At 41.6% G+C, this 14,026-nt stretch overlaps 1 long non-coding RNA gene across 1 annotated transcript in view; it reads left to right on the top strand.

The window, feature by feature from the left end:
- The window catches only part of LOC144737786 (uncharacterized), a 65,002-nt gene extending 52,568 nt beyond the window's left edge, over nt 1–12,434 (top strand). The window contains exon 3 of the long non-coding RNA XR_013589077.1: nt 9,149–12,434. This is a non-coding gene — a long non-coding RNA (uncharacterized LOC144737786). The remainder of the gene's footprint in view (nt 1–9,148) is intronic.
- Nucleotides 12,435–14,026: the final 1,592 nt, after the last annotated feature.

Here is a 14,026-nt window from a genome sequence, read left to right as displayed (position 1 = left end):
GACTAAATGTAAGGACAACTTGATTTCCAAATTCAACCGCCTCTCAAACAAGAAACCGGACCCACACATTGAAAAGCTAGATGTTAACAAAGTCGTAATTAATCGCAGTAACAGTCCTATTTCTGAAGGTTTGAAATCCGTTTTAGCTAAAGGACTAAACTTTGCAGTCACACCAAGACACATACCAGTTAATGATATAATTGCTCGAGTAGATGTAGCTCTCAAGGGCTTGAGTCACATCGCTGCAGACGTAGCAAGATCGGAAATCTCTGTAACCCTCAAAAACGCTAAGATGCCAGCTAGCAACATCAGCAAAGATGAGCGTTTTGAATTAGCTCAATTAAAAAAGAGGGATGACATTGTCATCCTCTCAGCCGACAAAGGCAATGCCACTGTCATCATGGACAAAATAGAATACAACAACAAAATTCAAGAACTACTCACCGATGGCAGCTATACAAAAATAAAAAGAGACCCCACCAACAGCCTCGTCTCCAAAACCAACAACATCATTTCTGCTTCAACCGCATTAATTGATCAGACCAAACAGTTCTCGTTGAAACCTTCTGCAGCCAGGCCACCAAGATTGTACGGCTTGCCAAAGATACATAAAGAAGATACACCTCTTCGTCCCATTGTCTCTACTATCAACTCCCCGACTTACAAACTGGCTCGTTTTTTGTCCGAAATCCTACGGCCTTTCACTGGAAAAACCACCTCTGCAGTACTAAACTCTACTGACCTGGTATCAACAATCAAGGGGATTGCCCTGTCCCCAGACGACCTGCTTGTCAGTTTTGATGTGGTTTCCTTGTTCACCAAGGTGCCTGTGCCTGACACCATCGCAATCATTGAAGACTTGGTTCATCAAGGACTGAATGCTGGGGTACCCCCCCTGGTGAGACACTGCTTAACCAATACATACTTCACCTGGAATGGAACCTTCTACAAGCAAATTGAGGGCACCCCAATGGGCTCCCCCTTATCTCCGGTTGTAGCCAACATCTTCATGGAGAAATTTGAGACGGACGCCATCCAGACTGCGACTCTACGCCCGACCTTATGGAAGAGGTACGTAGACGACACTTTTGTCATCTGGCCACATGGCCGGCCTGCTCTAGACCAATTTCTCGACCATATCAATTCCATACACCCAGCCATCAGATTCACCATGGAAGTCGAAAATGATGGCAAGCTACCCTTTTTGGATGTCCTAATCAAAAGGAGACCTGATGGTTCAATGAGCCACTCTGTCTACAGGAAAGCCACCCACACGGATGCTTATCTAAAACCGGATTCCCACCACCATCCATCCCAGAAGAATTCTCTCATCAAGACTCTATATCATAGAGCCCAATGCATCTCCGACCATGAACACATTTCCAGTGAACTCAAACACGTACGCCAAGCTCTTAAGGCTAATGGTTACTCCGACTACACAATCCGCAAAGCCATCACTCCAACCACCAAGAAAGATCCTGTTGAGGAGCCTTTCAAGACCATCACCTTACCCTACATTGCTGGGGTCACAAAAAAGATCTCCAAAATCCTGATTAAACACAAGATCCAGGTCCGATTCAACACAGTACATAAAATCCGTGATCTGGTACCGTCTGTAAAAGATGTGGTTCCAGACATACAGTACCCTGGTGTCTACAAACTAAGTTGCCTCTGTGGTAGCAGTTACATTGGGGAAACCAAACGACATGTCTCGGACCGCATCCGTGAACATAAAGCTGACCTGAAACACTGTAGGACAAACACCTCAGCCGTGGCAGATCACTGTTACAACTCAGTGGGCTCACATGACATTGACTTCTCCAAGACAGAGGTTCTCTGCAAGCCATCTGGCTATCATGAGAGATTCGTACATGAGGCGATCCACATTTACAAACACAGAGACAATTTTAACCGAGAAGATGGATTCTGGCTTAGCAATCACTGGAAGGACGTAATAAACCATTTTGATACACATTAGGGTGGGTAGAATAATACATAGTGTTATATTAAAAATGTATAAGGTATAGGGTGGTTTATAGCAATACAGTATGTAATTTAATGTTGGTTTTGCCTATGGAAGTATATAGTACGGTATAGACGCGTGTGATGTAAGAGAATAAAGTTTAGATGGAAGCATATTATATAATTTTTTACAACGTAGAATTTTTCATGTATTACTTACTGTTAGTAACTCAGCTTATTGTAGAGTATAGTAAGTTTACTGATGATGCTATGTAGTTTATACCTTAGTTTGTCATGCAGTTTATACTGTAGTTTTTTTTTTTTACGTGGTTGTTTAGTAACTACAGCTACATACTATTAACATTCCTTTCCTTTGTTAATGCTCCCCCCCTTCCCCCCCCCCCCTTTGATGCTGCTAATCCTGCATAATGCACGGGCATAGTATTGATTTGGAACCCCCCCCGCCCACCTCCTACGCATTTTCCATATGCTGAATTCCTCTTGATATGCAAATTATTTTGTCTAGGCGCTCTTCTTCCCACCTCCCCCCCCTCTAACCCAGCTTAAATATACGCTCCAAGCTTGGGGTGTTTCATTCTTCGCCTGAGGATGGCTGCTTGCGTTGTGGCCGAAACGTCGTGAGAATTGTTTTATTATGTTTTATTTTTATTATTTTATTACTTCCCTTCTACGTGACTTTACCGAAAGAACCAAGAAGATCGATCTATGCTCTTTCATGCCCTCTACGTTCACAATCCCAGCTATCTTCGTCTGTTCCCATTCCTCCTTGTGCCCAATCACAATTTTGTTCTTTATCGCTACTGGCCCCTTACACCGGAACTAACTGCACCTACAGTCAAGCAATCAGCCTCACGATATATTTTTCATTCTTTCCTTAAATCTCAACTTTTTTTCCTTGCTTACCAATCATTAACATCATCTCCTTTCCCAACTTCCATACCCATTTATCATACTCATTCATCATTCACCACTTATTGGCACTTTCATCATCGGTTATTTCACGCATCTTTATATTCATGTCCAACCATCCTGTTCACCACCTAGGTCAAGGCACTATATATATTTAAAAAGCTAGCATAAGATATGCGCGCAACCGCCACTGACATGTGATCGTCCAAGGAATATCAGGTCACACTGATCACCCACGCTAGTGGGACTCTACACTGTATGCTTGGCCTGGGCCCAGCGCATTTTATCCCTCAATCTGCAGACCTGACTCTGAGACACACACAGAAACCACTTATTTGTCTAGAGTGAGCCAACAAAGTTAATTCCAACAGTTACTATTTCACTAGACTTGTTCTTTGGGTTTCTTTGCCTGCATGACTCTCCATATGCGCTGTTGTTTGCCATAATGAGCCAATCTTTGTGATTAGGCGGGCAGAATAAGAGGGAGACTGCCTTGCACAAGCAATATCACAGCGCTGGCTCACGCAGCTCTGTGCCTGTCTCAACAACTTCATTTCACGGACTGATCGGGGAGACAATATAGACAGACACAAATTTACGATTGGGTTGCGGGCCTACCAATCTGTAAAGTACGCCTCAATTTGGGAACCCAATCCCTTCAAATTGCCAACCTCCATGGTATTGATAGGTTCCACCCTCACCTGTTTGTCTGTTTGCTATATGTCACGGTTCATGACCATTTTTTCTCGATTTAATCTCTTTAAACTAAAGGCTTCCCCACTCCCCAGGCTAGACAGTGCCCTTTTTCAATGGTTGTTGCTACACTACCAGTTAATGATTCCTGCTTTTGCTATCGCTTGTCCTGATGCTGTCTCTCCACAGTATTGCACAACACCTTGAGTAGTGGCTCGTTTTCCTGGGGGTGACATCACAAAAGCTGATCCTGATGCTACAATGAGTGGTATCCCTTTGCAAGCCAAGGGTATGGCAACCTCGGCGCCCATAGGAAGAGTTGCTTACATTTGTTTGATCCACCAACCCTTACCTCCACTGTCCTAGATTATATTGCCCTTGGCGACTTTAATGTCAATTACTGTCTATGGCTACAAGAAAGCCACACTACAATAAAACTGGTCGAGAAGCTGATGTTTCTCTCAATTGAAAGCAACCTTGCACAATTCATTTACGGCGTCTATAAGATGCCAGATGCTAAATCAAATTGGCCGAGTACCCTAGATATTTTCCTGACCTTGACCAAACTCCATAAACTGTGATGTTACTGCAGCAATTGGCACATCTGAAAGCTGTCTAATAGCAGCAGAGCATCTCATCACCCTGGGACAAAACAATATCAAGGTAAAATCCTCCATGACTTTTATTCTTACTTGCCTTGGTGCACAACTTGCTTGCAACAAAGGACATATCGACATTTGCCATGGCTTTTACTGACATACTAGTGGCCATGTTAAGCTTTAACCATAATTTCGGCAATTTTTGTAAAACCAACGAACGTGGTGTAACTTTAACTGCCGAGCAGCAGTCTCTTCCAAATACAGAACATGTAGGAAATGTGGTCACTGTCAGTCTCTCTCATCTCATTCAAATCCAAAATATAATGCACAAATTAAAACATATTATCAAGGAATTAACAGCTTAACTTGCTATGCCACAAATGCCTCTCATGCCTTCTGGTAACTTGGATCTGTGTCTATAATTATCTAAGCCAAGCATAAGGCCAATCTGTTTGGCAACTATTTTGCAGCTCATTGAACTTCTGATTATAAAACCATGAAATTACACGACCATAGTCAGATGAAACAAATAGGATTCACAATTCATAATGTACATATGTTATCCAAATTTCATAATTGTAGGTTTCAATGGCATTATATATAAAATAAGAACTTGTGGAAGTTCACAAAGTACCTATCACTTTGTATGGAGATCTGGTGCTGCCAGATAAAAAAAATAATTACTGAGCTGGTTTGAGTAATTAAGGGCAGCTCGTCATGTGGACAGGCAGAATCCGCCTTGTCAGCTCCGCCCTTCCCTTTGTTCATAGTGTAATTGTAACGGCGTAAGTAGCGCAGGATACGTTTGACGGAGGCAACATGTATTTATTAACAAATGAGTACTATATAGTACGTAGCGCACCCTAACACTGGAAGGGGTAACGGCCCCTTCACCCGGTCTATCCGAGGCAGTGTCCCTCGGCTAACGTTTCCCCGTTAGCTCCTACACTCCTCTAACCCAGACCATCCTATAGAGGCTAACTCACCTGGCCCAGCTTCGGCTCAGGTCCGACCCTCAGCCACACGAGCCTGGCCCTCACAAGGACACAGACCTCGCTGCTCTGAGGTCGCCCCTGGCTTGCCCTGCTCGGCTCTTATACGAGCAGCGAGTCAGGGTAGTTCCAGGGCTAGCTAGCTGGTCTTCAGTCTTCACTGGCTCTTCTGCTCCAACGACTGCCTCGAGTTCTCTCGCGCACCGCCTTATATACCCAACTGCCCCCCAAGGGGCGGGGCTGTATGCGGACGTTGATGTAGACACTCCACGCACGGACCGTGATGTAGACACGCAACATAATGGCTTGCTACACCCCGGTACGTAACACCTCTACATAATGACCGAAAATGACAACAAGACAATGTGCAGCTTAACGGCTATTTCGAAAATAAATCAAGGTCTCCGATTGACTGAAAGAGGCCTCCACAGGGATTGGTCGGTAGACAGGCTTTAAAGAGATTGGAGGAAAAAAGGTTTGAACTAAAACAGGGTATCCATTAAAGAAGAAAGATATGGATTGGCTAAGAGAAAAACAGGGTGCTCAATGAGCATAAAAGAGGCCAGGACAAGGATTGGAAACGTTCAAGGGAAGGGACGAGTTACAGAATGAAGATCCAAGTCCGGGGATATTATAGACTGTGGCTTCAATAAAGAGGCTCTGAACATACCGTCGTCAGTACCGCTACAACAGTACCCCAAACCTCCAAGACCCATAGACACTCAGACTCTCTGTCCACAAGTTCCATTTGGATACAGCAGCCACTAAAGTCCACATTACATGGCAGCCTCTGTTGCACTGACACTTAAATACTTTGTCCCAGATACGATTGTCTACCCAGTCAACCGAGACGCTCTCCCCTTCTAATAAACTCCCCATACAGCCCTCAAAATCGGCACATCGTCCCGTAATCCTCAACGCTAACCCACAACACAACTGGTTTGCGACATATGGTGATCTCCAAAGCCTCTTCACATTATGTCAGACGTATCAGTAGCAAATCCAGCTTCGACATGCCTGGCGATGTGTCCTGGTCACTGAAAGACTTGATAAATTCTGAAGAGGTTCAGTTAACAGTCATCTTCAGCCATCGTCTGCTGGATAAAGGGGTGTCGTGCTGTTGCCACCTGACATAGGCGTTTGATGCCACAATCCAACTCATAGCTGTACGTGTGTTGATCTCATTGCTTGGTCTCCATGGTGGCCGTTGTTTCATCATTTAGCTGCCATTCTGTCACCACCCTCGACCTTTGGCCAACCTTTCCAGCGATGTGTGCTGCCTATACCCACTTTCTTGAGAGTTTAATTTGACATCTCATATTGCCGATTGTTGTGTTTATTTTAATTTATACCAGTGTGCATCCATATGTAGGGGACTGTATAGAGCACAGTGAAATTTACACGATTAGATAATTAAACGCAGTCAGGGGGAAGGCACTGCCCAATTAAAGGCATGCCCGAAAGGGTATTTAAATCAGCTCCAGTCGGGGCACTTGCCTGGGACCAGAATCTATAAGGTGGAAGACATCGGGGCTGACTGTTAGTGGAGCTACAAGAAGGAAGACATCAGGACTGACTGTTCACATAGCGACAAGAGGGAAGACATTGGGCTGACTGTTAGCAGAGCTGTATATACATAATCGTTAAGAAAATAAAGACTTCACCTTTTCTAAGATGGACGTCTCCAAGGAGCTTCATTACACATGTATTCCATCCATTCGTCTATGCACACTTTTAAGTTTTGAATCAATAAGGAAATTACCCAGAGTGGATGGGAGTGCTTTTAAGTAAGTTAACATGATGAAATTAAACAAATCAATTATTGGAGAGGAAGATTTTGAATTAGCTCCCATCACCTATGTGGATTTTCACAAATGACATAGAATGCAATTGTATTGTTTGCAATGACGTATGGAGAGATGTGCGCTGGGATTTACACTGATGGACAGAGGAACACATTCATTAGAGGACATATATATGCCATATTAACTGCAAATGGGCAGGACAAATGACTAGATAATATGATGGCTGAATAATGACCACCATAATGAAATGATAGACAAACTATGGCGCAAGAGAACAACCAACATGGAGATGCAGCGAAAAAATTAACTCATGAAGAAGAATCCAATGAGGAATGATGACAATGTGGGGATGACTTCATCCTGTACGTTTGGTGACAGGCACTACAAAATCCGACAATATTCGTCCAGTACTCACTGCGCTGCATTAGCTTCCGGTTGCTAAACTAATACATTTTAAGATCGCACTCATTACACCAAGTGTTTGCCATAAATGAACTACAATACATTGCTGATCTGATGCACTTCTGTGTTCATCTGGAACGTTCTTCCTTTTGAGATTAGGAAGTCACTGGGCCTATGCACTTTTCAATATTCAGCGTAAATGCATACATGTTTATGTTATTACGATGATTGAGTGACCGAATATGTTAATGAACACTTTTTTTTACTTTTTGTAGTAATATATGGATGTGTTCGTCAGATTCAACACCTAACCATTGTTTTCGTGTCTGACCTGGCACCCGCACCTATCTCTAGAATAGCTATGTTTAATGTCATAGTATATTCCCGGTCCTGAATAACTTTCACTTGTAAGATGTGTAACATGCTGGCCTGGAAGGGGAATCACGGATATGGACATGGTTAAGTAATAACCAATCAGAGAAGGAGGTGCATTTGGGGCAAAGGTAAAAGGTGGGGTTAAGTTGAGAAACTCCGGGAACCTTCTCCAAGGTTCCACGAGAAGGCGTGACCAAGGGCGGGGTCTCGCCACGCCTGGGGGGATATAAGAGGGAGCGGACCCAGGGCTCTGGGCTCGTGAGTGGGGTCTGGGTCCTGGCTACGTTGTTGCTCACCGTCATCTCTCTCCATCGTCGGGCCACGTGGAAGATCTACTGTGGGGTTTAAATCGCCATCATCGTCACACCGCCAGCCAATGGCGTAGCCGAGTGAGGGCGATGGGACCACGCCGAGTGATCGGATGTGTGTAGCAAGTAAAGACGTTAATACCTAAAGTTGTACTCTGTGCAAGGAAGGATAAGTGTTGGCCTGTGTCGTGACCAGCATGATTAAATAAAGAAGAAGTACCCTCTACACGACGTGTCGCGGAAGTCGCTCATTACAGATGTGTAAATTCTGTAAATGTGTTCTCAGGGCTAATCCGATGGCCAATTTCAGAAGCAGGAGTCATGTGAATAGAATGACTATGGAGTACAATGTCTTTTGATCCCTAATGTAGGACAAATACTAAATGCAAATGAACATATTATTTTTGACTTAAAACGTTCGTGGCTGCAGGAATTAATATTCTTATTTCTTTCAGCAAAATCACGTAAATATTTATTTACGTAAATATTTACGTGACTTTACCGAAAGAACCAAGAATATGAATGTATGATTATTCATTGAGTTACGCAAAAGACGTGATGATACTTTGGTTAATCAAGAGTTATAAATTGCAGTTGTCCTTCCAAGGGCACCATTCTTTAATGTTGTGACATGTGTCTTTGTGACAAGTTCTTAAAGTTTGTATTTATAGGAAGCCGGCCGCACTAATGGTGATTTACATCTTGCTTGTTGCAGGTGTCTCTAATTTTCATCACCCACTTTCCCTATTACAAGTGGACCCCACCGTCCATTTTGTTCTGCGTTTACACTTATTGGTGCTATGTGATAATCATTACGACTTACATATTTCCAAGCACCAAAGTATATAAAATGTTTCTCTGATGTAATTACGTGCCTGACTAACTTGATGCATTACTCAAATTTTAAATGTCATTGTAAATTGATGCTATACTATGCCATATTCGATTACATTAAATTATGTGTACAATACATTTACACCTATGGCTTTTTCTTGTAATGCCAACTTATAAAATGTACTAAGCATCATTTTAAAATCACGCCTCTTCTGTTTTGACGTTTTGTAATTTTTACTGTGTTTCAGGCAACATTGCTGCAATCGTTTTTTTAGAACAGAAATATGCATCTCAGTTGAAGAGTTTCATTCCAATTACATATCCAAAACAAACATATCCCGTGTTCAATATTTATTACAGCGGTGACACAAACAGCATGCACGAGATTCCTCATAATACAAATGCACTGAAAAGCTTGAAGATGATTGGATCTAACGCCGAATAAGCCAACGTATTTTTTTCTGCACAAATCAAAGTATGTATGTATGTTCAACTGCTTTCGCACCGTATGTAGCCAACAATGCTAATCACAGGTGGGATCGTGTTGTTTACTACGAAGGGCATCGTTGCTTCTACAGCTTGGTTCTCTATCTTCTTCAGTGCTAATGCCTTGCTGTCTATATTAAAGTATTCTACTATTGCCCCCCTGATTCTACTCGATATTTTTTCTTGGATTGCTTCAAAGTAATTCAAGATACATTCTGCCAAAACAGAATTCCTCATTGGCAAAAAGTCCACTGTCAGCAAAGACTCCAGTTTTAGTATTTGCTAAACTCAGACATCACACTCTCAAAGATTTTGCGAATAATTGGAGCTTTCAATCATTGAGACATTGATCTCTTCCCACAAATCTCAACTCTGCAGGACCTCATATCTCCATGTGCGTGATATTTCGAGCATCCACCATTTCCTGACCATATTCCGACTTGCAAATCGCTCCTCTTTGGCCTCCCAACTCGATAACTCATCATGATCCAACATTCCCTGCCTACCACTCCCCTCTTATCTCCCTTTAATCCCCTCCAGGCGCTCTCTTCTTACCTGTCCTCTAATTTCAGTCTACTCCCTTCGACACCCTCTCCTGCCACTCCATCATCATCACACTATACTTCCTTCCACACCCTCTCCTGCCACTCCATCATCATCCCACTATACTTCCTTCCACACCCTCTCCTACTACCTGTCCCCTCTCATCTCACTCCCCTCCACGCACTTTCCTGCCTCTCCCGTCTCATCTCACTATACTCCCCTCGACGCAGACTCCTACCTCTCCCCACCCATCTCACTCTACTCCCCTTCACTCGCTCTCCAGTCCTACGACCAGTGCTTTATCTCAAAGTGTCCAGTCAAACTTAGCTGGAACTTCCTTCCCCCAACCATCAGTGCTGTTGACTGCCTCTCTTGTTTTAAGGCCAGGCTTGAGACCTTCCTCTTTTAATTTGTCTAACACCGCCTCTTTCTCTCTAGAGAATAAATACATGCGCATCTTATTCCTCAGGATACGTACGTTTTACTGTTTTTGACTTGTATTTGTAAGCTGGATGAATACAACTTTCATTACTTTCTATGCAGATCGTAATTTAAATGAGTAACATGAGATATAAGACAGAGAGGATTTCTTATGATGACCTTGCTTTCTCCAACCAATGACCCTTTGGACTCTCATATAGATTTGTTTAAATTAGAACATTCATTTTTGGGGGATTTATATAGTTGTAAACATGCAACCACTGGAGCTTCATTGCACTTATGGATAATAATTATAGTTATCTTTTTAATTAGATTATCCTCTGTATTTGGTAAACCTGGCTCATAAGACTGTTATATAAAAACTACAGCATCAGGTGGAGCATGCTCACCTATATGTAATGAAATAAACCAGTGTACATCGTGTTGATGCTAAGGAGTTCCCATTAGGAAACCACATTCCCGTGAGGAAGAGCACATGCTGTCATTGCCTTTCAAAAGCAAATGAGGTTCCACTCTGCCGATGTGTACATGCAGCTTACGCTTTCGTGTCGAAACCTTGCTCACAACATTGTCGAAGCAAGTGCAACGATGCTTATTGTTTGCTGATATTAAAGGTACATGACTTATAGTGATGATTATGATAAAACACATGTAGGAATCATTAGCGTTATGGGATGCTCTTATCATGAATGACTATTTAAAATGATAGTTGTATTATTATCCATAGTGATTTCGTAGGTTTATAGATCAATAATTTGATACCATTTATTGGAAAATAGGCCATTAGCTAGTTAAACATCAACGAAAGTCTAAACTGGTGAGTTCCATGGTAGTCGATCATTTTTACTTATACAATATCTTTTTCAAGAAATGTGGTTTGTGAAGTCTGCTATTTTTCTTCACGTTCTGAAATAAACATTGTGCATTAGATGTGTTATTATTAATTGCCATATATATTTTCATTGTTAGGATAATACACGCGAACTCTCTCACCTCATATTTTTGACAATTGAAGGATGGTCTGTGGTTTTTTGTTGTTGCATAATTTGAGTAAGTTGTCTAATGCTGAACGAATACGTTATGGGGTCACACTCATTACACACAAAGTGCTTGGCACAAATAAACCTCAATAAAGGGCATAAACGATCACGTGAACTCCGGTCATCTTCATAGTGGCCAGCCAGAACACTCTTCCTGCTGATATTAGGAACTATGCCCTTTTTAATAATCTAGGTTGAAAACTCATTTCCTTAGAAATGCTTTTGTATTTAATTTGATGTCCCTCTCCCGCACATCCAATTAGCACAGTTGTCTACGTACGGTGTGAAAAAAGTTCACAAGTGCACACATGTTGTTACCGTTAAAAATTGTATCTCAGATTTAGAATGGTATTGAGAAACGACTACGTTAATGTCTAAATGCATGAAAATAATTTATATTATTAACATATTGAACTGATTATTCTTATTATTGGAGTTATTTTTTAGCAATATAGGCACATAATTTCCTCGTTATATGCAGCCTTTTGTGCTCATGATACCCTGTTTATAACGGGCGTCGCTAGAGGAATGTATTCTCGAGTGTTTTAATTAAGCCTGAAACAGCGATTACGTTATCACAACCCCACATATTTCGATCGTGCGTGCTGACAAATATTTAGAATTGAATACTGGACAAAGGTACCTCTGTGTGTTACGTTTTAAGTTGGCAGTTGACTAAGAGACCTCCACAAACACAAATTTACACATACTGTACATGGTAATGCCTATTGAAGCTCCGAGTTCTAATTGTCACTAAACCTATTCGAGTGAATACGCTGATAAAGTGCATATTGTTCCAGGTCCGTAATTGGTTTGGTTTGCTATAACGAGGTGATACCAAAGTTTAATTAAGTTCTGCTTTCCAATTTTAACCTTCGCATCAGAATCATATGTATTGTCTGATGATATAATTTTATTCTGAAATTCACAAATCTTGAAATTATTTGGAATTGTATTTACTCTGTAATGATCATATGCAAAAATATGTACACGTTGGAAATAAAATGGTGTGGTGTAATTGCAATCATGCTTCAATGGAGTTTTTGTTCTGTTGAATGGGCCAGAAATGTTTTAATATTTGTTACAAGGCAGTTGTGCACTGTAAGAGTGAACAGGATAGTCATCTGGCTGAGCGGTGGTGCGTTTGTCGCTTTTTAGAGAGATTCGTTGTTTAATCCCAAGAGCTACCCTGGTTAAATCTGTGGAAAAGTAAACGATAAAAATTAGAAAACGAGTAGGCTGTAGCTATCAGAAGGCTTAAAGCTATTTTCATTTCTCTCAATTCCGATAGATACTTTCATTATTCTTGGTTAGTAGGAACTAGATTTGCACAAAACCTCAACACCAAAGTCAATTGAGAGTCATTGTTGGCATGCGTGTTCTGCCACTGCCAAGAGTTGTGTTTGGGAATATATTTTTTTTCTTTAATGTTCTTTTAGTTTCATGCTGATCATTCGTCCCGTGTGACCAACATAGCATTTGCCACAGAAGCAATAAATCCGGTCCACACCTTCTGTTGATAGCTTTAGTACCAGATATTCATTTTTTTGTATTTAGTGTACCATGCCAAATCTCACTTGGATGTTTTTGTTCTCCAAATATCTGCCAAGTTTATCAGTTACTCCCGCAATGTACGGTGTTCTAATAGTTTTATTCGATCTTGATTTGAAGCTTTCGTGACTGCAGGAATCCATACTCTTTGGTTCTTTCGGTAAAGTCACGTATGTAGGTATAAAATGAAATAAAATAAATCACCACAAGTATATGTGGTTAATGCAGACATGATTCCTTGCAAAGGTTTCAGTTTGGTGTTTTAACATCTTAAAACCTCTTTTATTGCCAGAAACCCCTATTATCATAATTTAATACTGGCAAAGGAGGTCTCATGATATAAACTATATATTCTTATGTTACCAGGTAAGGCCGACTGAGAAATATAGCTCTTTTTTCACAAGTGACCTGGCCACAAATCATAGATGAACGAAGTGGCTTTGCAACTGGAAATTTACAAGGTGTGCAATGCTAAGGAGCCCCATCTCTCTGGCAACAAAACTGACACCTTTTTACAAGGAGTCATGTTTGCATAGACCGCAATACCTGCAGTCATAATACAAACAAAATAACATAACTCTGATAATGTGCACTGTCCTTGAAGTTGATTGGTCCACACCCGAGACAGCTTTCCTTAGAGCCTAGTCTCACATGGGTGGCGTCATCTGGTCTAACCCATGTGAGACTAGGCTCTAAGGAAAGCTGTCTCGGGTGTGGACCAATCAACTTCAAGGACAGTGCACATTATCAGAGTTATGTTCTTTTGTTTGTATTATGACTGCAGGTATTGCGGTCTATGCAAACATGACTCCTTGTTAAAAGGTGTCAGTTTTGTTGCCAGATAGAGGGTAAAAAACCAATTATCATATTTTTACTGGCAAATGAGGTTCCCATGGTAAGCCCCATCTCCTCTATTTCTGTGGCGATGGGTCTGATTTGCATTTCGTCTACAAATGAGCGGAGCTAATGGAGATGTACCTCAAGAAACGAGGGATAGCATCAAACAAGTAGTATGAGGAGATCCAGTTGAAACCTATCTGAAAAGCCAGAAGCATCATGAAGGTC

The sequence above is a fragment of the Lampetra planeri genome, chromosome 74, assembly GCF_965212315.1.
Source record: "Lampetra planeri chromosome 74, kcLamPlan1.2.h2, whole genome shotgun sequence".
Classification (NCBI taxonomy): Eukaryota; Metazoa; Chordata; class Hyperoartia; order Petromyzontiformes; family Petromyzontidae; genus Lampetra; species Lampetra planeri.
Note: the sequence above shows the minus strand (reverse complement) of the source record. Positions and strands in the feature narration are given on the sequence as shown.